Source organism: Chiloscyllium plagiosum, chromosome 27 (assembly GCF_004010195.1).
Source record: "Chiloscyllium plagiosum isolate BGI_BamShark_2017 chromosome 27, ASM401019v2, whole genome shotgun sequence".
NCBI lineage: Eukaryota > Metazoa > Chordata > Chondrichthyes > Orectolobiformes > Hemiscylliidae > Chiloscyllium > Chiloscyllium plagiosum.
In genome coordinates this window covers 47,106,626-47,131,107 of record NC_057736.1, presented here as the reverse complement: position 1 = coordinate 47,131,107, position 24,482 = coordinate 47,106,626, and the positions used below count along the sequence as shown (strand labels likewise).

The following is a 24,482-nucleotide window of genomic DNA, read 5'->3' as shown; positions in this document are numbered from 1 at the left end:
GCAGTGTAGATTCATTAGGCGGCAAGGTGGCTCAGTGGTAAGCACCGCTGCCTCACAGTGTCAGGGACCTGGGTTCGATTTCAGCCTCAGGCAACTGCCTGTGTGGGGTTTGCACATTCTCCCCGTGTCTGCATGGGTTTCCTCCGGGTACTCCGGTTTCCTCCCACAATCCAAAAGATGCATAGGTTAGGTGAATTGGTTATGTTAAACTGCCCAGTGTTCAGGGATGTGTAGGTTGGATGTGTTGGTCGGAGTAAATGTGGAGTAATCGGATAGGGGAGTGCATCTGGGCGGGTTGCTCTTCGGAGGGTCAGTGTGGACTTATTGGGCCTAATGGCCTGTTTCCACACTGTGGGGATTCTATGATATCAGGGATGGCAGGATTGTGCTAGAAGAGATTGGTTTGACTGGGCCTGTAATTCAGCTACGTTTAGATGTGTGAGAGGGGATCAGATTAAAACTTTTGAAATTCTAGCAAGGTTAGACAGACTAGATACAGGGAGGATGTTTTCCCGGTTGGGGAGCTAGAGCTGGGAAGATCATTTAGGTCAGAGATGAGGAAACAAAAGTTTTCACTCACAAGGATAGTGAACCTGTGGATTTCTCTAACACCGAAGGCTGTGGAAGCCAAGTCACTGAGCATATTCAAGAAAGAGATAAATACCCTTTCAAACTTTAAAGGTATCATGGAGTATGTGGAGAAAACAGGAATATAGCACTGAAATAGAGGATCAGTCCATGATCATATTGAATGGCAGAACAGGCCTGAAGGAACAAATGGCATACTACTTCTCGTTCCAATGTTCCTATGCAGATCATCATATCCTGAAGGTTTGCAGCCTTGATTCAAAATGGACTATGATATCAGTATGACATCTGAATGTGCAGAAGTGAGTGGCATACGTTCCAAATGCTTAGCAATACTGGATCAGGTAAGGCTAAAACAAATTTATCTTGGATAAATTGCAACTCCAACGGGAAATGTTAAGATGCAGCACAGAAACAGTTGCTGTAGTAATGGATTCTACTTGTATTGAACAACTGTATTGTGAGTACAACATTAAGACGACTGCTATGAAACATAGTACACACAACCCTCATAGAATGTTAGACTTGCAAGTAAAGAGAAATACACTGAATTCTAAGCAAGGTGTCAAAGCTAGAAATAGCAAGATAGTGAGAGAGCAAGAAAACAGAAGGAGGCAGAAACATCTGGATTTTATTGAGTATTTTGTCATTAACTTTTTACTCAATAAGACAATGTCATAATCAAACCTCAACTGACTTTCACACTCATGTCCTTCATCTTCCTACCATTGCAGAGATACTGCTGTTAAACTAAAACTAGGAAGTTCATTATACATAGCTGGTACTTATACAATATTAGGGTAGTTACAGTTTTTTCTTTCTTCTCCTTACTACATGCACATGTTCTCCCCTTAGTCCACCTGCTCATTGTATCAATGCAGATGCTGGACTACGAACAATTATTTAACAGAAGGAGCCAGAAGCCACAGGCACCAGACTTTAACAACACAAACTTAGATTCAGGTGTTCAAATGAGGCTGCTGTATGAATAGGAAATTAAGGAAATCAACGTGTTGGGTTACAAGGGTTAGAGAGGAGTAATGGGGAATACTTTATAGAAAGCTCACATGGACTCAACAGCCCGCTCAGTGACCTCCTGTGTTGGAACCATTTTATGATTCATTGAGTGTGTTTGTGGTGCCAGGATATATACAGTTCTGTTAGGGATTTCATTGCAGGTTTTGTCCCAGTAATGATGAATGTTAGATCTGCAAGTAATGAGAAATAAACTGAATTTCTAAGCAAGGTGTCAAAGCTTGAAATAGCATGGTGAGATAGCAAGAAAACAGAAGGACAAAGAAACTTCTCAGGTTTTAGTCCAATCAATGATCAATGGACAGCAATGTACTTCTGAGTCAGATGCTGAGAGATCTGCAGGGGAATTTGCAGGTGGCATTCCCATGCAGGTTCTGGGTATGGCCTCCTTGATAATAGAGGTTATGGGTTTGGAAGGTGCTGTCAATGGCAAATTGTTTTCTTGTAGGTGGTACACACTGTGTAGCAGTGAGGGATGGAGTGAACATTTAAAAGTGGTGAGTGGACTATCAATCAAACAAGCTGCTTTGTTCCAGGTGATATCACTACTGAGTGTTGTTGGAGCTGCAATCATCGGGGCAAGTGGAGAGTCTTCCATTAAGCTCCAGATTTTTGCCTTATAGTGCACAGGATCAGGGCAGTTAGAAAGAGTTACTCACTGCAGAATTCCCAGCCTCTGACTTCGCTTGTAGCCAGAGTATTAAATGTGGCTGGCAGAGTTAAATATCGGATTAATTATCATCAACTGGATGTTGATAGAACATAGAACAGTACAGCACAGAACAAGCCCTTCAGCCCATGATGTTGTGCCGACCATTGATCCTCATGTATGCACGCTCAAATTTCTGTGACCATATGCATGTCTAGCAGTCTCTTAAATGTCCCCAATGACCTTGCTTCCACAACTGCTGCTGGCAACGCATTCCATGCTGTTTTAAAAAATTCTCAAGGTCAGGTTCGTAGGAGAGTAGTCTGACACAGAACAAACGACCAAGAGGCGAGTCTGCTAGAATATGGGCATTTTATTCCCCGCAGCGTCGCCACAACCAACGGGTCTGGCTTATACTCACTCTACATGTTACCGGAACTGGGAGCCGTCAGTTCTCGTAGAGCGGTTGCCAACAACCCACGCTCGGCGGTTAAACGTAACCCCGGAGCAGACTCACCGAACTGGAGACTTTTCCAGCTGATATACTCTTTTCCAGATATAAACATTCATGTGAACAGCAGAGCAAGGCTAAAAAACACATTCCATTCTGGTTACATACAGATAAGAAGATTCACACGGGGAGGTGTGTAACAAGATTCACACGGGACTAAGCGACACCTTCCATTTTCGGTTAGAGCAGAGCAAGGCTAAAAAACACATTCCATTCTGGTTACATACAGATAAGAAGATTCACACGGGGAGGTGTGTAACAAGATTCACACGGGACTAAGCGACACCTTCCATTTTCGGTTAGAGCAGAGCAAGGCTAAAAAACACATTCCATTCTAGTTACATACAGATAAGAAGATTCACACGGGGAGGTGTGTAATAAGATTCACACGGGACTAAGCAACACCTCCATTCCGGTTAGATTCACACATGTATTGGGACATAATTTTAACCCTTTCACCACAATGCCCTGGGGTTGAAGTGTTCTGAGGCAGAAGATGACGCGTTCTTCCTCCAGGCGTCTGGTGGTGAGGGAACGGCGGTGAAGGAGGCCCAGGACCTCCATGTCCTCGGCAGAGTGGGAGGGGTAGTTGAAATGTTGGTCTCCTGTTCCCTGGATGCTTGCCTGACCTGCTGTGCTGTTCCAGCAATAAAGTTTCAACTTTGATCTCCAGCATCTGCAGACCTCACTTTCTCCTCAATGCCATTGAATTACATGGGGAGATAACTAGGTTTTATTTTGTCAAAGATGATCACTGTCTGGCACCTGTGTAATATAAATGTTTTTCAGCTCTTATTGCATGTAGACAAAGGATGCATCAATACCCAAAAAGTTTTGAATTGTACTGTGCACTGAATGACTTCATGTGCCTGACAGGAGTTACTGCTATGCTGTTTTACTTGGATACTTATAGCAGTTCTGGACTGGGCGAGAGGTTTAAGAGTTATATGGTGCTTCACCATAAATACATTTAAATTTTGTGCTTTATTTGCAAACTAAGAAAGAAAATCTTCCCTTTGAAAAGAAATATTGTATACCTTGATTCAGACGAAAGGCTGATCAATGGGGCAGCAACAACCTAGAATGAGTCCAACACAAGAAAGCTGAAAGAGAGAAAAGGCTGTATTGGAAACAGAAGTATAAATATGCTGACACCTGTAGGTTGTCAAGATACTTTGACATTTGAGCTGCAGCAAAAAGCTTGTTTAGCAAGTCAAATTTTCCAATCTTGCGACATTCAAAGTGACTGTAACTTTCAATATGGGATTATAAATTAACAGGTTCCCACCACATACACTGAATATTTTGCACACCGTCTTATTGTCAAGGTCAGGAACATATATACTAGTTTATATGCATAGCCAGCAGAGTTTTCTATCTAGTAAAGCACTCTTACGTCTGACAAAGGATAAAGTTCCTCTGTGTACTTCAATCTCTACTGCAACAGTTATTTCCATACTTCCTCCAAGTTGGAACTAATTTTATAAGTATGTTGTGAGTTTGTAGCCTGCTCACTAAGGGATCAGACCACTTAAAACTCAAAGGAATTTTGCTGCAAGCTCTAAAGCTAATCAGTCCAGAGAAACCTTGCATTTAAATATAGTTTCTTTATCTCAAATATTCCAGCTTCCTTAATGTATGCTGCATTAATTGGAGGCTTTAGTCACTTATAAGCACAAATGCAGTTGCACAACATAATTCACAAATTGCAATGAGATAAATAACTAATTTGGAGGAGCACTGTTAACCAGGATGCTGCTCTTCTTCTTCAGACTGCACATCAGTATCTTTTAATACAACATCATTGAATCAATATTCTGCTTTTAATGTCACATCTAAAGCATGAAACTCTTAGCTGTAATAGTTGGCCCAGTTTTTGCACCAGTGGGACTTGACGCTAAATTTCATGATGTGGATGCAATTGGGTTAAGGTAACATTTGTAATGTGATATCCCTTTCCTACTATTGTAATTTCAATGTCAGATATTAAGCCATAACTGCAAACCATTTGCATTTTGATTTTGAGTTCTCAGACAAACAAACATTTTTCAGTATGCTCCAAGAGGTGACTGGTCATTCAGTAATTCTTACTCTTTATGCTTAGTGTAACTGGCAATTAAAGTAAGTACTCTTACATATGAACAAAGGGTGGAGTGGCAGGTATTGAAGGGGTGGTTTGTAAGAGAAAGAGCGAGAGAGAGAGAGAGCGAGAGCGAGTGAGACATCAATGACATACATTAAAAATGAAATCTCAACAGCACATCCTACTGTCAGCTACAACAACTTTAAGTATATGTATTCACAATATTTAATGATACAACATTACTATGTATACAATACTGTAGTACCGCTGGGAGGTAGTGTACACTGGTTTCGGCCGTAACCCTGAAAGTTCATGCAAAGTAGTCAACATATCAGTGCAGAGAGCATTCGGCAACACTCTTCTCTGCTCTCCAAAACACCAACTAACTTCCAACAATGGGTAACAAAGCAATTTGGCATTTGAGGAAATGGGGCTAATTCAATTGCTAACACAGGAAGACACCCAACGTCTGACTAAAAATACACAGCTGAAATTTGTCAAAATTACACAGAATACACATCATTTCAGGAATTTGGACTTGCTATTAACTATCTAGAATTATACCGTAACCGCAACAATCCAGAATGCATGCAACCAAGGCATTTCTGGATACTGGAATTTTGTTTACAAAATTTCAGAATGCTTAACCATATGAACCAGAAAAATGCAAAATGTAAACATTAAAACAGTAAAACATCACAAAGCAGTATGCATCTTGTGTTTCTGCTCCCAAAATACTACACTAAAATGACAGTTATTTGGGTCTGCTCAAAAGGTTCTGAACAACTGGTGCTTCCAAATAAATTTAGAGACAGGAGAGGTTAGTGTACCAGTGAATCTCTCTCATCTCACTATTTTGCTTTTATGATTTGTTGACCATTTGATGCATGAGCCCAATTAGAGAGCAGGTAATGTGAATTTTCATTTGTCAACATGAATGTAAAAACTTTGTAAACATGCTGCTCTCCTACCACAGAGAAAATTATAAGGCAGAGTAAGAGGTGAAATTATCCCTCGGTCACCTTTTAAAAGGTTGTTCATGTCAAAAAGCAAAAACTTGACACTGACCACCTGCATGCACCTAAGTATGAATATTATTACATTAACTTTGACAATGAGAGCTAAGCATTAGCAGTGAGATTATCTGAACGTTAGTCAATTATAGTATGCTCTCAGTAAATGAATTAACCACTAGATCAATATAAAATCTAACTTGTTATGGAGTAGTCAAAGATCTAGGGCCTTCTGGATAATACTCATCCCATCTTACAAATGTAGACAGTTTCAAGCAAGGTGGTTAGTAATGCAGACACCATGATGAAGGAATTCAGTGAATATCCTCCTTTCCACCTCGCTTCCCCACACCCCACCATCAAAAAAAGTCCTAGGCAAATCAGTACCACCAACGTTAGATTGGCTGTAATACAAAGAGGTATGATGTGGGAGGGTTTTGGACAGTGCTGGCATTTCCCACAATGAAATGTTATATTTGATCACTATATTATAGTACATCAAGCCTCCAGATAGGTGATTGGTACGTACATGATAACATTTTTATACTGCACTTAGCAAAAAAACTTATCTTGCTAGTTTAAGAATTACATGCACAGGTATATTCTGACATTGTCAAAATAGTGTGGGTTGCAATGTAAATAATAAGACACTAAGTGGAACCTCCAGCAATGAACAGAATCATGGAAAAGTTGAAGAAAAACAGCAGAACACTAACTCAGAGGATTTGAAAGTCTGGGACTGAGGGTCAACTGCAATGTACTTTTATCTTAGCCTGCTTGGCACACTTTCCTCATTCCTGAAGAAGGGCTCATGCCCGAAACGTCGATTCTCCTGCTGCTTGGATGCTGCCTGACCTGCTGTGCTTTTCCAGCAACACATCTGCAGCCCTCACTTTCTCCTGTAATGTACTTGAGACAACTAAATGTTCCTGGAGATAGAACCGACCAAGAAATATTCTAAGAATGTTTGTAGATGGAGCTGATCAGAAACAAATGTTAATTGGACTCAACCTATTTACTTTACGTCCCCTTATTTAATCCACAAGAAACAAATGCCCAATATAGATGAGGATTCCTCTGTATTTAATAGGCAAATCTTGGACTTTGGACGGATACCATTCTGAATGGTACAACATATATTCAGCACAGTGGCAATGAGTTACACATCAAAGAGTCTTCTAAAGAATTAATTTACACCAATGTGAAATATGTATACCAACTGTGATTCCAAACAACATGAAGTTTACCAGAAAAGGTAACAATGTCAGGAGCAGGAAGAGGCTATTCGACCCCTCAGACTTGCTCTGCCAAAGCTCATGGTTACAGGTCACCTGCATTGAGTTCCACTGTTCCATTTGCCCCTAGCAACCTTTGATTCCCTTACTCAGAAAAAATTATTTACTTCCACCTTAAAAATATTCAGTGATCCCTGCCTCTACTGCCCTCTGAGTAGGCAGTCCTGAAGAGGTAACATATCTCATAACAGTATCACTGCAGCACTGTCAATTTTTAAAATAAGAATGAAAACTTACAAAGAACATTTTAAACCATCTCCAAGTGCTAGTTTTGTACAATTATCCCAACAAATTTATATATTTTCAACTCTTTACTTGTTCTTGTAACCAAATCTGCCATAGGCAAACTATGTGAGGTCAACTCTCATCATCTTAAGTGTGTACGCAGCAGCTAGTATCACAAGAAATCAGCAACAAGCGTGCAGTTGTTCCTTGATGGCTACAATTTCTTTAAAAATATTTTCAGCATATTACAATAATTTATTTACCATAATAAAATCAATCACCTTAAATTACCAGTTATTTTCAGAAATTGAAACCATTCAAGATAGAAAATCCCTGCAAAGTTATGAAATATTTTGCAAGTGTAACAAAATTCTTTCATAGTACCCATTCCCACTCAATGGTATAATCATACCCTTTGAACAGCTATCAAGCAACTGCATCTCAAGGTCACTTATTTTCAGTTCAAGGCCCAGCTACGCCAACTTCAGACATACTTTGTCAAACCCTTCACAACAAGAACAAAACAGACCGCAATTCTAACAGTACACAGATAAGAGTCCTAATGAGCTTTTAGAAAAAAACGTAAAAGCATTTTAGTTCTACTCCTTCCATGTCACTTGTGGCTATGTTACAATACTTAGTTTGAGAGGCATTGACTAGCTGAGCTATTCCAAGCCAACATTCCAGTGACCTTCACACAATTCTCAAGTCAACCACGCACAGGACAGGGCACTCGTCTGTTCCTCTCCTGTAACATGTTGCCTATGTAACAGAGGAAAGACTAGCAAACTTCGATCATTGTCCTAGATAAGAAGGACAAAACTGTACGACAGCAATATAAACTGATTTCTAATTAAAAAGAACAAGACAATTAAGAGAGACTGTCATCGGAGGATAGTCGCAGGATTTCTAAACAGTCTAGTTCGCAAACATACAATTTTGAATGAACCTGTCATCAAGTTTTGATATATTGTGTAAAGTCTGTTGACCCTGTTTAGTTTGAACGTACTCTCTATATCAACTCTAGTAGACTGGAAATTCAAAATAATACTGACATACTGGACTTAAAACAAAAATTCAAATGTTTATGGGAGTATAGGAATAAGAAATCAAAAGTAGGACATTTTCATTACACCCACATATTGAACTTGGGTATTGTTTACTTGTAGTTAAGAAAAAAAAATCTACTTAACGATCTTTCCTCTCGAGAAGTAAATCAAAACAAACGTCTGAATGGCCTTTCCTTTAACAACCACTGTCTACTCACTAGCCCTTGAGGAATTCAAGGTTGCTCAAAGCCCTTCGATTACTTGACTGCGATTTGTAAAGAAGCAGAATGCTGAAGGACACAGCCGAAATGTTAGAACAACAGTCAGACCAGCAGGATTTTGTTTCGACTAAATTTTGAGAGGGAAACCCAGAACCTTGCGAATCCACGACAGTATCTGTGCAGTCGTTCACTCATTTTGATTGGAAAAAAAATCTCATACTTACCCCAACATCCAGCTTCATGGTACGAATGTACTCTTTCCTCTCCAGGTCCGGAAGGAGAGGAAAAGGAGCAGTGGAAGACACTCCTAGGCTCCAAAAAAAAGGAGGCCAGCAATCAAAAAGCTTCTCAAATGCAGAGAGCCCCAAACGCAGCTGCAGTGCAATGCAGACAGGACACATTGTAAAGTAGAAAGCTTGGTGCTCTGAAGCCAGTAAATGAATGCATTCGCCATTTTTCTTTGTCTTTCACTTGACCCCTGTCTCAGTGATAAACTCACTACAACAAACCTGCAGCCTTTTTTCCCCCACTGGCAAGTGAAGGCTGAAACTCAGCCCAACCTGCTACTCGTGAAAGACCCGCCTCCCCGATACAGTGACCTGCCATTGGAAGACCATCTCACCCTTCCCCTGGGTGCTATATCCTGATTGGATAGTGGACACGCCAATCCGCTGGCCATTTGACACTTCCGGTTTCAGGTTCGGTTGCCCGACAGAATAGGGGTCAGAGGAGATAGGGGAGGCCTGGATCGGCAAAGGAGACATTCAACGAAAGCATTCATTCGGGGGGAAAAACACCATGATACAATTGTAGGATCGTGTGAACAAAAGGTCGGAGTGTTTTTGCAATTAAACCAATCAGTAAATTGTCTGTTTATTAGCTTGTGTATTTGCACATTTCCCCTTGGCAATACGTGTAGATTCCATTGCCGATATCACCGTGTAACCTTGCTTTGTTTCTCTCCTCTTTCATAGCGAAGAGGATTTTTTTTGCAAACTTTCCACTGCTTTTCCCCTTCATCAAGCAAATCCCGCCCCACGCGCTCTCAGATTGGTCCGAACGGGGTTGCAAACATTCCATTCCAGCGCCGCCTAGTATTCGATTGGCGAGAAGCTACATCAATCATTGCAAAGAGATCGCGTCATCATGAAGGCTCTTTCCCTATTTATCTTTACCGAAATCTCCAAAAGATTGAACGAGACCAGATCTTGAAGTTAATGTTGCTCAAACAATTTTGCTAAAACTAAACGCCGCTGCCATAAGTAACAGAGGCGACATAAACAAGAAAGATGTTCTCAAGAATATCTAAACACGCCGTTCAATACACAACTCATTTATCTACAAAAATGTTGACCAAAGTGATCCTATTATCTATCTCCGACATAAAGAATTCCATTCTTGGGCAGATTCTTAATCCGGTAACAATCAAGTTAACGACTACCAGGGTCAGACAGGTCAACTACAGGCAAAACACTAGAACCAGCAGGGCCAAACAAAAACCAGAGTCAGACAGGCACCCACAGGCACAATACATGTGCAGGGATTTGACACGACAACGGCAGACAGGATTGCATAGATAAATTACTGGACACAGCAACACTGGCATTAGACAAGGCAACTGGAGGCACACATGAAGATCAGACAAGGCAAGGATACATACAGCAGCACCATAATCAGTTAATGGTAGGCCAGAAGGGGTAATATCCTGAAATGTCCTGAAGCCAAAAGTAAGCAACAACATTTAGTAATGCCAGCAGCCAGTCACTAATAACAAACGTGCACAAACAAAAACAGGAGTTGCCAAAAAATTTCAGCAGGTCTGGCAGCATCTGTGAAAAGAAATCAGAGTTAATGGTTCAGGTCCGGTGACCTGAAATATTAACTCTGCTTTCTCTTCACAGATCCTGCCAGACCTGCTGAGCTTTTCCAGCAATTTCTGTTTTTTTTCTGATTTACAGCATCCATAGTTCTTTCGGTTTTAATAACAAGTGTTCAACTCCATGACTTATTAATCCCAATTGGGGCAAATATGCAGTGACGTTTGGTGCAGAAACTGATGCAATCATATTCAAGAAAAAAGTGTCTCTATTTATCACTGCCATAAATGTAATAATCCAGCCTAATAGATATCATAAGATATGCAGCATGGAAATAGGCCATTTGAATCAACTGTCAAAGGGATAAATACTTTTTTTTTGGCTAATGCAGCACAATTCAAAGCTGTTCAGATCTAAAAATGATTCACACTGAATCTAAGAAAGGGCAGCACGGTGGCACAGTGGTTAGCACTGCTGCCTCACAGCGCCAGAGACCTGGGTTCAATTCCCGACTCAGGCGACTGACTGTGCGGAGTTTGCACATTCTCCCCGTGACTGCGTGGGTTTCCTCCGGGTGCTCCGATTTCCTCCCACAGTCCAAAGATGTGCAGGTCAGGTGAATTGGCCACACTAAATTGCCCGTAGTGTTAGGTAAGGGGTATGGGTGGGTTGCGCTTCGGCGGGGCGGTGTGGACTTGTTGGGCCGAAGGGCCTGTTTCCACACTATAAGTAATCTAATCTAATCTAATCTAATTGGAAAAACAATCTGGCAGTTATATCAATTAGCTAAATTATAATTCAGACAACATAAGAGTTACTCATGTGAACACTGACCCCTATACTTGCAACACCGACAGCTGAGTTTCATCATCTTACATAAAATGTAAGAGAATATTAAAAAAGTGAATTTTTTCTAAACCAGAAAACCTTGTATGATGGGCATGCTAATCTCATTGTTAAGCATCACTTGTTGAATCAGATTACCGCAGGAGGTATCAGTAAACATAAAACTTGAAACCTATTTGATTACAGTGTTCCAAATCTCATCAACTGCACTTCCAGAGTTAAGTCTGTATATATGTGTTTATAAGTTCCCTCTGCACTCGGCACGTCACTTACTAAAGAACGTGCATTTTAAAATGCATTAATATAACACCTTTCACATTCCAAAACCCTTTACAGTCAATTTCAAAGTGCTGCTTTAATAAAGTGAACACAACAAAATCCAAAACTAGCAAAGTGATGAATGTCATCTTAAGTGAGAGTGATTGTTTGAGGATAAATACTGGTCAGGGCATTTAAGAGAACTTCCACATGTTCCTTTGAAATGTTATCATGAAACCATTTCCAAATGGAAACTCCAGGAAAGGTAGCAGAGGGAGGCAGATAGTGCAGGAGTCTCCTGTGGCTATCCCCATTTCAAATAAGTATGCTATTTTGGAAAATGTAGGGTGTGATGGGACTCTCTAACAGCACTAACAGCCAAGTTTCTGGTATTAAGACAGGCTGTAATGAAATGAGGGGTACATTGGGTTCCAAGCGATTGATTGTGTTAGGGGACTTCCTAGGAAGAGGCGCAGACATACGTTTCTGTGGCCAGTAGCGAAAACTCTGTGTGCTGCCTCCCTGGTGCCAGGATCAAGGATGGCTCAGGGAGGGTGTAGAATATTTTCAAAGGGGAGAGGGACCAGCAGGAGGTCATTGTACACATTGGAACCAAGGACATAGGGAGGGAAAAAGGATGAGATTCTGAAGGGAGAATCGAGAAAGTTAGGCAGGAATTTTAAAAGGAGGTCCTCGAGGGTAGTACTATCTGGACTACTCCCAGTGCCGCGAACTAGTGAGGGTAGGAATAGGTGAATAAAGCAGATGGAATGTGTAGCTGAGGAGCTGGTGTATGGGAGAAGGATTCACATTTTTGAATCATTCGAATCTTTTCTGGGGTAGAAGTGACCTATACAAGAAGGATGGATTGCAACTGAATTGGAAGGGGACTAATATACTGGCAGGGAGATTTGCTAGAGCTATTCAGGAGGATTTAAACTAATAAGGTGGAGGATGGGACCCAGAGAGATAGTGAGGAAAGAGATCAATCTGAGACTGGTACAGTTGGGAAAGAAGCGAGTCAAACAGTCAGAGCAGGCAGGGACAAAGCAGAGAACAAGGTAGGACTGATAAATTAAACTACATTTATTTCAATGCAAGAGGCCTGACAGGAAAGACTCAGGGCATGGTTAGGGACATGAAACTGGGACATCATAGCAATTACAGAAATGTGGTTCAGTGATGGACAGGACTGTCAGCTTAATGTTCCAAGATACAAATGCTCCAGGAAGGACAGAAAGAGAGGCAAGAGAGGAGGGAGAGTGGCATTTTTCATAAGGGATAACGTTACAGCTGTACTTAGGGAGGATATTCCCAGAGATACATCCAGTGAAGTTATTTGGGTGGAAGTGAGAAATAAGAATAGGATGATCATCTTATTGGGATTGTATTATAGACCCCCTAATAGTCAAAGGGAAATTGAGAAACAAATTTGTAAGGAGATTTCAGTTATCTATAAGAATAATAGGATGGTTATAATAGGGGATTTTAACTTTCCAAACATAGACTGGGACTGCCATAGTGTTAGGGTTTAGATGGAGAGGAATTTGTTAAGTGGGTACAAGAAAACTTTCTGATTCAGTATGTGGATGTATCCACTACAGAAGATGCAAAACTTGACCTACTCTTGGGAAATAAGGCAGGGCAGGTGACTGAGGTGTCAGTGGAGGAGCACTTTGGGACCAGCAACCATAATTCTATTAGATTTAAAATAATGATGGAAAAGGATAGACCAGATCTAAAAGTTGAAGTTCTAAACTGGAAGAAGGTCAAATTTGATGGTATTAGGCAAGAACTTTCAAAAGCTGATTGGAGGCAGATGTTTGCAGGTAAAGGGACGGCTGGAAAATAGGAAGCCTTCAGAAACAAGATAACAAGAGTCCAGAGACAGTATATTCTTGTTAGGGTGAAAGGAAAGGCTGGTGGTGTAGGGAATGCTGGATGACAAGAGAAAATGAGAGTTTGGTTAAGGAAAAGCAGGAAGCATATGCCAGTATAGATCGAGTGAATCCTTAGAAGAGTATAAAGGCAGTCGGAGTATACTTAAGAAGGAAATTAGATTAGCTTAGATTACTTACAGTGTGGAAATCTTAGCAGGAAATTGGGCAAAAAGGGGACATGAGATAGCTTTGTCAAATAGGGTTAAGGAGAATCCAAAGGGTTATTACAAATTCATTAAGAATAAAAGGGTAACGAGGGAGAGAATAGGGCCCCTCAAAGATCAGCAAGGCAACCTTTCTGTGAAGCCGCACGAGATGGGGGAGATACTACTAGGGAAGTGATTGCTGGGCCTCTTGCTGAGATATTTGTATCATCTATAGTCACAGGTGAGGTGCTGGAAGACTGGAGGTTGGTTAACGTGGTATTACTATTTAAGAAAGGTGGTAAGGACCAGCCAGAGAACTGTGGACTGCTGAGCCTGATGTCAGTGGTGTGCAAGTTATTGGAGGGAATCCTGAGGGACAGGATTTGCACGTATTCGGAAAGGCAAGGACTGATTCGGGATTGTCAACATGGCTTTGTGCGTGGAAAATCACGTCTCACAAACTTGATTGAGTTTTTTTGAAGATGTAACAAAGAAGATTGATGAGGGCAGAGCAGTAGATGTGATCTATATGGACTTCAGTATGGCTTTTGACAAAGTTCCCCATGGGAGACTGGTTAGCAAGGTTATATCTCATGGAATACAGGGAGAACTAGCCATTTGGATACAGAACTGGCTCAAAGGTAGAAGACAGAGGGTGGTGGTGGAGGGTTGCTTTTCAGACTGGAGGCCTGTGACCAGTGGAGTGCCACAAGAATCGGTGCTGGGTCCACTAAGGTTCATAGCTCCTTGAAAGCAGAGTCGCAGGTAGGTAGAATGGTGAAGAAGGCGTTTGGTATGCTTTCCTTTATTGGTCAGAGTATTGAATAAAGGAGTTTGGGAGGTCATGTTGTTGCTGTACAGGACATTGATTAGGCCACTTTTGGAAATATTGTAAATAATCTGGTCTCCTTCTTGTCAGAAGGATGTTGTGAAACTTGAAAGAGTTCAGAAAAGATTTACAAGGATGTTGCCAGGATTGGAAAATTTGAGCTACAGGGAGAGGCTAAATAGGCTGTGGCTGTTTTCCCTGGAGCATCAGAGGCTGAGGGGTGACATTTGAGGTTTAGAAAATCATGAGGGGCATCAATAGAATAAATTGACAAAGTCTTTTCCTTGGGGTGAGGAAAGATATAAAAGAGACCTAAGAGACAACTTTTTCACGCAGAGGGTGGTGCATGTATGAAATGAGCTGCCAGAGGAAGTGGTGGGGGCTGGTACAATTGCAACATTTAAAAGGCATCTGGATGGGTATATGAATAAGAAGGGTTTAGAGGGATACGGACAAAGTGCTGACAAATGGGACTAGATTAGGTTAGAATATCTGGTCGGCATGGACGAGTTGGACAGAAGGGTCTGTTTACATGCTGTACATTTCTATGACTCTATGACACAGAACTTTGGATATCTTCTTAAAATGTCTCTGATAGTGCAGCACTCCTTCATTGCCACACTGGCATATCTGTCTTGATTTTGTGCTCATATCTTTGGAGTAGGAGTTGATCACACAACTTTTGCAAGAAGCAAAAATGCTGTCCACTGATTCACATCTGTCTCTTTTTTAGATTAGATTCTCTACAGTGTGGAAACAGGCCCTTCGGCCCAACCAGTCCACAGCGACCCATTTCCCCCTGACCAATGCACCTAACACTGTGGGCAATTTACCTGATATGCACATCTTTGGATTGTGGGAGGAAACCCACGCCGACACAGGGAGAATGTGGCTGAGGTTGGAATCGAACCTGGGACCCTGGTGCTGTGAGGCTGAAGTGCTAACCACTGAGCCACTATGCTCATGCCAAGTACTTATTACATATTGTTGCTATTATTTTATAGGCCAATGCAGCTATCAATTTGCATATTGCAAAGTCCCACAAACAGCAGGGAGTGTCAAGCTAGACTGTAGGTAGTCTTGGAGAACAGCTTAAACTCATGACTCTTCAGAGGTTGTGTGTGGTGACCAAAGCCAATGTTAGGCCACTGTTGCAATTCTGGTTTCCTTCCTATCAGAAAGATGATGTGAAACTTGAAAGGGTTCAGAAAAGATTTACAAGGATGTTGCCAGGGTTGGAGGGTTTGAGCTATAGGGAGAGGTTGAACAGGCTGGGGCTTTTTTCCCTGCAGCGTCGGATGTTGAAGGGTGACCTTATAGAGGTTTACAAAATTATGAGGGGCATGGATAGGATAAATAGACAAAGTCTTTTCCCTGGAGTCGGTGAGTCCAGAACCAGAGGGCACAGGTTTAGGGCGAGAGGGGAAAGATATAAAAGCGTCGGATGTTGAAGGGTGACCTTATAGAGGTTTACAAAGTTATGAGGGGCATGGGTAGGATAAATAGACAAAGTCTTTTCCCTGGAGTCGGTGAGTCCAGAACCAGAGGGCACAGGTTTAGGGCGAGAGGGGAAAGATATAAAAGAGACCCAAGGGGCAACGTTTTCACACAGAGGGTGGTACATGTATAGAATGAGCTGCCAGAGGAAATAGTGGAGGCTGGTACAATCACGACATTTAAAAGGCATTTGAATGGGTATATGAATAGGAAGGGTTTGGAGGGATATGGACCAGGTGCTGGCAGGTGGGACTAGGTTGGGTTGGGATGTCTGGTCGGCAGGGATGTGTTGGACCGAAAGGTCTGTTTCCATGCTGTACATCTCTATGACACATGGGATGATAATGCAAAGTTATCAGAAAACTGTGAAACAAAGTCAGAAACTGCTGGAAAAACGCAAGAGGTCTGGCAGCATTTGAACTGAAGAAGGATCACTGGATCTGAAATCTTCACTCTGCTTCGTTTACATGCTGCCAGACCTGAAATTTTCTAGCAATTTATGATTTTGTTTCCAATTTCTAGCATTCGCAATTCATTGGGTTCTTTTTAACCATTAACTGTGCCTGTGACAGTACCCGAACCAATCACCGTCCATAGCATTGGTAATAATGGATGCACAAAGAGTACATGCAGTAGACTGACAACAAAGTTGCAGGTTTGGTTCACATGGGAATTTGATGCTGAGAAGGAAAGCATTTGGTAGCTGACACCTTTGTTTCCAAGTTCGGACAGTGTAACATTCTATCACTTCAGCCGTGTGTGAATTAATAACTAATTGATTAGTTAATGATCTGTCTAAGTTTTGAATACAGATAACAATCCAGCCCTCTGCAGTGAAGACACGTGTCAACATATAAGTATTTCCACGTATTGACTATCCTCCAAGAAGAAATTCTTCCTCTTCTCTACTTTAAAAGGGCAACCCCTCATTCTGAGATTATGCTTAGTCGCCCTAGACGCTCCCAGAATGAGAAACAACCTTTCCACAGTTAAGCTGTCGAGTCCGCAAGGGAAGAGGATCAGCCCAATTTTAACTCTGAGAATGAGAAGGATGAATGAGTGGACAAATTATGGTACAGAATGCCATTCAATCAGGCATTAGGGAAAAGGAACGTGGTAGTGTTAAGAGACAGTGTGATCAGGGAGTGTGTAGTTCTCTAAAGCATGAATTATACATAGAATCAGGAATAATGTACTAAGATAATTTAAAATGTTAATGCCCAAATCAATGTTACCTGAGCAACATGTCAATTCACATTAGCACAGGTTGAGCAAAGTATTAAAGGTGCAGCTCAAAGAGAGGTGTGAGAAGAAGGGGGTTTCAATGTATTAGGTGCCAACATCAGTATTCATGGACAGACAAGCTATTCAGCTGGGATGGGCACTACTTAAACTAAGATGATACCAGTGTTCTGGCCAGTCACAGAATTAGAACTGTAGATTGGGTTTTATACCAACAATAGAGGGGAGAGGGAGCAGAGTGTTGGGAGAATCTGAAAAATAAGAGATATTGCAGTGATGTGATAAAGACAAAGTGAGGATGAGTGAGAACAGAGATGAACATAACTTGTACATCTGTGAATAAGGTAATTGCAGGGAATAGAAGTTAAAAAAAATATCAGAGGTTGTTTCTCTAAATGCATGAAACATCAGCAATATGATAGATGAACTATAAGCACAAATAGAGGGAGAGATTATTTAATCAACAATTCAGAGATATGGTTGCAAGGTGTTTAATGCTGGGACGTAAGCATTCCAGGGTACACAGTATTTTGGAGTTAGCCAGAATAGCGGCAGGGATGGGTAGCATTGAAAATAAAGGATGACACAAGTACACTAGTGGAAAGTATCTTGTTCGAGAAAATCATCAAATAGAATCGGTGTGGGTGGAAATCAATGTCAGAAAACACTGATGGCATATTGTTTAGACCCCTGCATCAGTAGGACAGAGCATTAAATGAGAAATTATTGGTGTTGTATTAACTGTGGGGGACTTTATCTCCATATGGGTGACAATAACTAAATTGGCAAAAGTGGTCTAGAATCGTATGGTCTTATGACAAGATGCATTTGTAGAATATTTTTAAGACAGTTTGCTGGACCAATAGACTATGTTACTAACCAGGTTCAAAGCTAAATTATATTTGGTAATGTGGCAGGGTTAATTAATAATTTTTTTTGAGGAATGTGGATGGACATCACTGTCTGGCCAGCATTTTATCATCCACCCCTAGTTGCCAAAGAGAAAGTAGTGACGAGCTGCTTCCTTGAAACACTGTAGACTGCATGCTGTAGGTTGATCCACAATGTCCTTAGGGAAGGAATTCCAGGATTTTGAGCCAGTAACAATGAAAGAATGGTGATATATTTGCAAATCAGGATGGTGAGAGTGTGGTGCTGGAAAAGCACAGCAGGTCAGGTAGCATCCAAGGAGCAGGAGAATCAACATTTCAGGCATAACCCCCTCATAAAAAAAATTTTCTTTCTGACAAAGGGCTTATGCCCGAAACGTCGATTCTCCTGCTCCTCAGATGCTGCCTGATCTGCTGTTCTTTTCCAGCACCACACTCTCGACTTTGATCTCCAGCATCTGCAGTCCTCGCTTTCTCCAAATCAGGATAGTGAGTGGCTTGGAAAGGATTTTATAGATGGTGTTGTTCCTATGAATCTGCTGCCCTTGTCCTTCGAGATGAAAGTGCTCATGGGTTTGGAAGATGCTGTCTATGGATCTTTGGTGAACCTCTGCAGTGCATCTTATGTATAGTACACGCTGCAGCGTCAGTGGTGGAGGGAGCAGATCCTTGTGGATATGGTGCCAATCAGATGGGCTGCTTTGTCCTGGATGGTGTCAAGCTTCTTGAATGCTGTTGGAATTGTACCCAACAGGGAAAGTGGGGAATACAATATCACAATCCTGACCTGTGCCTTGTAGATGGTGGACAGGCTTCGGGGAATCAGGAGAGTTACTCACCTCAATATTCCTAGCCACTGACCTGCTGTTTTATCAACTATGTTTATATGACGAGTTCAACCGAGTTTCTGCCCAGTGGTAACCCTAAAGATATTGGTAGTAGAGGATTCAGTGATGGTAACACTATGGAATGTCAAGGAGCAGTGATTAGATTGTCTCTTATTGGAGATGGTCATTGCCACACAAATGTGTGGGGCAAATCTGACTTACCAATGTCAACCCAAGCCAGATCTTGCACTGGAGGGCTGCTTCAGTATCAGAGTGGTAAATGGTGCTGAACACTGTGCAAATCATCAGCAAACATTCCCATTTCTGACTTCTGAGGGAGGGAATAAAACATGCTGTTGGCATCATTCTTCAAATTCAAAAATCACACGACACTAGGTCAGAGTCCAGCATGTTTATTTGAAACTGCAAACTTTCAGAGCTCCCAGTCTTTCCTCAGGTAGCTCCAAAAGCTTGTGGTTTTAAATAAACCTGTTGGACTATAATCTGGTGTCATGTAAGTTTTGACTTTGTCCACACCAGTCCAACACTGGCACCTCCAAATCATCACACTTCAAAGTCACCAACCAGTCAGCCAACTGAGCTAACCAACTCCCTTTTCAGCCATTGCAGTTAATTTCCAGGGTTACGATAAAATCCCACCTTCTCAATCTCATCCCTTGCCTAAGGCACGGTGCTCTTTACTTTAAACTCACCACTAGTTGTCTTTTTCTCCAATGAGAGAAAGCATCCCTAAGGTCCTCTGGGACTATAGTAACTTATTTCTACTGAATGATCCATTGGGAAATAGTGATTCACAGTGGCTACAAAGGCAGGTCAGAGACTGGGAATACTGAGGAAAGTAACTCACCTCCTGACTTCCCTACTTCTATCTTAAGAGATATGGTGAGGAAATACAAACTTGGATTTGATTCCCAAGATCAACCATGATCATATTGAATGATAAAACAGGATAGGCAAGTCATCTGGTGACACATGTCCTTTTCCCATTTACGTTCTTCTGAAGTAGCCATGGGTGACAATGAGCAGCTGAGAAACAGTACACCATCAGTTACACTGGAGAACTGTCCCACTCTGGCATGGTGCACCAGGAGGGCTGATGTACACCGCATGCCAAGTCCAGGACATGCAGTGAGCTTCCCCCTGTATCCTAAGTCATTTGGTAAGCCCTCTGGCCTAATGCATCCTGCGATCCAATAATCCAGGAACCAGCGCAAGAGCATACAATGAACCAAGACCTTCTCTCTCTCACACACACCCTGGATATGTGGTGTCAATCAAAGTGTGTATTGTTGTTGGGGGGGGGGGCCTCACTCAATCCACAACCTGCCGCCTGCCTGTCGGCTGTGTGAAGAGGCCCGTTTCCCTACCACTTCAGAGCCCCTGGATAGCAGGCGGGCTGGCCTCTCAGGGCTCACACCTGAGGCCCAGGCCTCGGGCCCGGGCCCGCGAACCAATAGCGGCCGAAACCCTCAGACCAATCAAACCTCTGACCCGTGTCCACCAATGAGAGCAGCGGCACACCGAGGCGGTGAAAAGATGGCGCCCGAGCAACGGCGGTACGCAGCCTTCCCCCCCCCCACCGCCGCTCCGCCTCGCCTCGCACCCCCTTCTCCGTGCCGCGCCCCCGACACAGACCCTGCACTCACCCGGCAGCACGCGGAGTGCCGCCCTGTCCCAGCTCCTGCCTGCCCGCTTCGCTCGTCTCCTTGTCCCCTCGCTGCCCCACCCCTCCCCCCTCGCGCGGAAACAAGATGGCTCCCGCGTTGCTTCAAGGAGACGGACGAACAGACAGAGACATCTCGCGATAGCTCGGCGCCAACACCCGCTTCTTAAAGGGCCCGACGCCGAATTTCTGTAGGCCAACATTAACGTCTCTTAAGGGGAGTTTTGGCCACAGCACAGTTTTGGTGATGGCTGATTGCAGAAGGGAGATACTCAGGTCATTGTTTAAAATTGTACCAGTTAACTTGATTACTGTCCGAATATTTTTTGCGCAAAAGTTTTACTTCATATTTCCCTGAGTGAAATTTAATCCATCTGTGTCCTGCTGCAGTCTGCTACTGTCACTCCCACTGTTTATCACCTTCCTAAACATTGTTCTCTGAAATATAGAACTGTACAGATTGCACAGGAACAGGACCTTCGGCCCACCATATCTGTGCCATTGTAAACAATAGCCTCGATCAGAGTGGTGCTGGAAGGGCACAGCAGGTCAGGCAGCATCCGAGGAGCAGGAGCATCGACGTTTCAGGCAAAAGCCCTTCATCACCTGCTGTGCTTTTCCAGCACCTCTCTAATCTAACCTCTGATTTCCAGCATCTGCAGACCTCACTTCTGCCTCATTGTGAACAATGCTGCAGCCAGAGTATGTAAATGAAGTGGATCAATAGTCGTAGTGCTAACTTTTGGGAAACACCAGTGTGTACTTGCCTTCATGGAATTGTAGAATTGTTGCAGCAGAGAACAAGGCAATAAAGACTGTTAGGAATTAATGACAATCTCAGGGGTTGGGCTGCATTGTCAACCATGATAACAGCATTTTGATTTAATTTTGATAAGGTCCTGTGCAGTTCTGTTGACAGTTTTATTTTTGTTCTTTTTGTTACAGTGTCCCATCTGGTGCTATCTAATTTTTAACATTTTTTTAAAATGCAGAAAGAGGCCATTTAGCAGCCTGGCTTATCTGTACTTACTTTTGGAATGATTGATTTGTCTAACACCACTCATATGCCCTTTCCTTATGGCACTGGTCATTCTTTGTTCTCAGATACTGATATAATTGTCAAAGTCTAAGAGGAATAGTTCTCACTTCAAAGGAGACGCCTTTCAGTCAGTGATCTGGCACAGCCTCTGATATCAGTCTAAGGACTTCTGCATTGTCAGTCAGCTCCTTGAGGTAGCACAGTCAGGGAGTCCATAGTTTTATAGTTTAAGGAGTGGGCCACAGTCAGGGAGTTACACAAAGACCAGTCAGAAGTCTGGTCAGCCAATGGTTGGCTGCCCATTCAAATTGATGAAGGGGTAGGCCCAAAGTCACTCCTGGGGGTCTGTCCACAAAAGTCTAATTCAGGTTACCAGGGACTTACTGCTATGGAAAGAAAATTGGGGAATTAGAAGCAATATGATGGGGATACAGAGGAAATAATTGTGAAGAGGAGCAACTCAGCGTACAACAGGGGAAATAATAGAGTATGAAAGGAAAGAAGTAATATAGGGGTGGTTTTCATTTACAATCAGCAACACCCTCGCTTCAATGGGGCCAGTGCAATACCGTACCTGGCATGTTGATTTAGTATGCTTGGAGCTCAGGCAGTAAAGTGGGCAGATAACAGCTAGATAGACAGTTGGGTGGGAATATGAAGACATTCCAACAGCGTTAGTGAGGAGGACTACCAAGAAGGGAATGTGTACAGTTGGGATTCACCAAATGTAAGAGGCCGAGCTTGTAACTCGGGCATGGAGCACAACTGCTATCCCCTTCCATCGAGCTACAAATAACAAAAGCGCAATGGTGCTGAAAATGGCTGCCACAACACCTGAGTGTGTGGGGTAAATTTCATTCTCTGAATGTGGGGGCGTCATGTTTGAATGTGAGGCCTTTCAAAGGGTGACAGTACATCCACATGGTGTACCTTAGACATTAATCCACTGTGTCAATACAGTTCCTGGTCCAAAGCTCTCTTGACCACATTAGACAACATCAGCAATCAATCTGACTAATGTACAACAATGTACAGTATTATAGACTGGAAAGAATGATCCTAGTTGCCAAGGTAGCACTTACCTTGCAACTTCCCATAGCCTGCACAAGATGCAGGATCTGTTGTTTAACTGTTGGACCATAAAACCAAGTTAATGCTCGAGATGATGTCTCTGTACCTTAAATCCTGTAATTACTGCTTAAATCTTACAGTTGCTGCTAAATGAATATTCACTCACAAAGCTGATGATGAGATAAAGATATATTTTCAAAAGCGAGAAGGTAATTATAATAAAGTGTCATCCATGCCACCTGTGTGCCTTCAAAAGATCTTCTTTATTTCCCTTACACTGCATCCAAGTGCAGTCCCAGATTCTATTTGTCCTGCCACCTCAAGGGATCTGTGGATATGCACAGCAAGGCCTCTCAATTTTCTATTACCTCATGTAGAAATATCCCATGTATTCTATTGCTTTGTCTGACATCCACAAATGTAAAGTGTTGCATTTTTCTGCATTGAATTCCATTTGCCACTTTTCCACGCACTCAACCGAGCCATTGATATCTTTCTGCAGTCAGCAGCCATCCTCTTCACTACCTGGCTAATTTTGTTGTTGTTTGCAAATTTCCAAATTATGTCTCCCATGTTTAAATCTAAGTTGTTAATATATGCCTCAATAGTAATGGATCCAATAATGAGTTCTGTGGAATGCTACTGGAAACTGCTTTCCATTTGCAAAAACATCTGTCTTAGAGATATACAGACCCTTTAGCCCATCAAGTCTGCGCCAGTGAAAAATCACCATCTAACTATTCCAATTCCATTTTCCAATGGTTGGCCATAGCCTTGTGTATCCCGTATGAACAAATGCACTTCTAAATACTTTTTAAATGTTATGAGGCTTACCACACTTACAGGCAGTGAGTTCCAGATTTCCACTACCCCTGGTGAAAAAGCCTTTCTTCGTATCTCCTCCAAACCTTCAACCCCTTACCTGGGCATTGATCCCTCCATTATGGGGAAAAGTTCCTTCCTGCCTACCCTATCTTTGTTGCTCATAATTTTATAATCTCAGTCATGTCTCCTCTCAATCTCCTCTGCTTGAAAGAAAATAACCCCAGTCTGTCCAATCTCTCTTCATAACTAAAGCTCTTCAGCCCAGACAAAATCCTGTTAAATCATCTCTTCATCCTTTCCAGTGCAATCACATCCATCTATAATGTAGATTCCAGAATTGCACACAACATTCCAGTTATGACCTAATCAATGCTGTGGTTCTGTTCGCCGAGCTGGAAGTTTTTGTTGCAAATGTTTCGTCCCCTGTCTAGGTGACATCCTCAGTGCTTGGGAGCCACCTGTGAAGCGCTTCTGTGGTGTTTCCTCCGGCATTTATAGTGGCCTGTCCCTGCCGCTTCCGGTTGTCAGTTTCAGCTGTCCGCTGTAGTGGCCGGTATATTGGGCCCAGGTCGATGTGTTTGTTGATGGAGTTTGTGGATGAGCAACGAGCACCCGAGCTACAAATATTCTCACAAACTTTGAACGGATACCCTCGCAATTTCATCAACAGATGCCTAAGGGAAAGACAACGGAACGAGGACATGAACAACCCAAAGGACTAGCCACACTACCATACATCAAGAACATCTCTGAAATGACAGCCAGACTACTGCGACCACTAGGACTTATAACAGCACACAAACCAACAGCCACTCTCAGACAACAACTCACCAGAACGAAGGACCAATACCCAGCATGAGCAAAACTAATGTAGTGTACAAAATACCATGCAAGGACTGCAC

General features: G+C 42.4%; 1 protein-coding gene across 5 annotated transcripts in view; it reads right to left on the bottom strand.

The window, feature by feature from the left end:
* The window catches only part of nfyc (nuclear transcription factor Y, gamma), an 86,499-nt gene extending 65,688 nt beyond the window's left edge, over positions 1-20,811 (bottom strand). The window contains exons 1-2 of one of the 5 annotated variants that reach the window (XM_043717963.1): positions 20,629-20,753; positions 3,821-3,886 (exon numbers count right to left, since the gene is read on the bottom strand). The gene's annotated coding sequence lies outside the window, so the exon portion shown is untranslated. Of the gene's footprint in view, positions 1-3,820; positions 3,887-8,893; positions 9,202-20,628 lie in introns of those variants that run through there. The other 4 variants (XM_043717958.1, XM_043717959.1, XM_043717961.1 and 1 more) reach the window with 4 other exon arrangements.
* Positions 20,812-24,482: the final 3,671 nt, after the last annotated feature.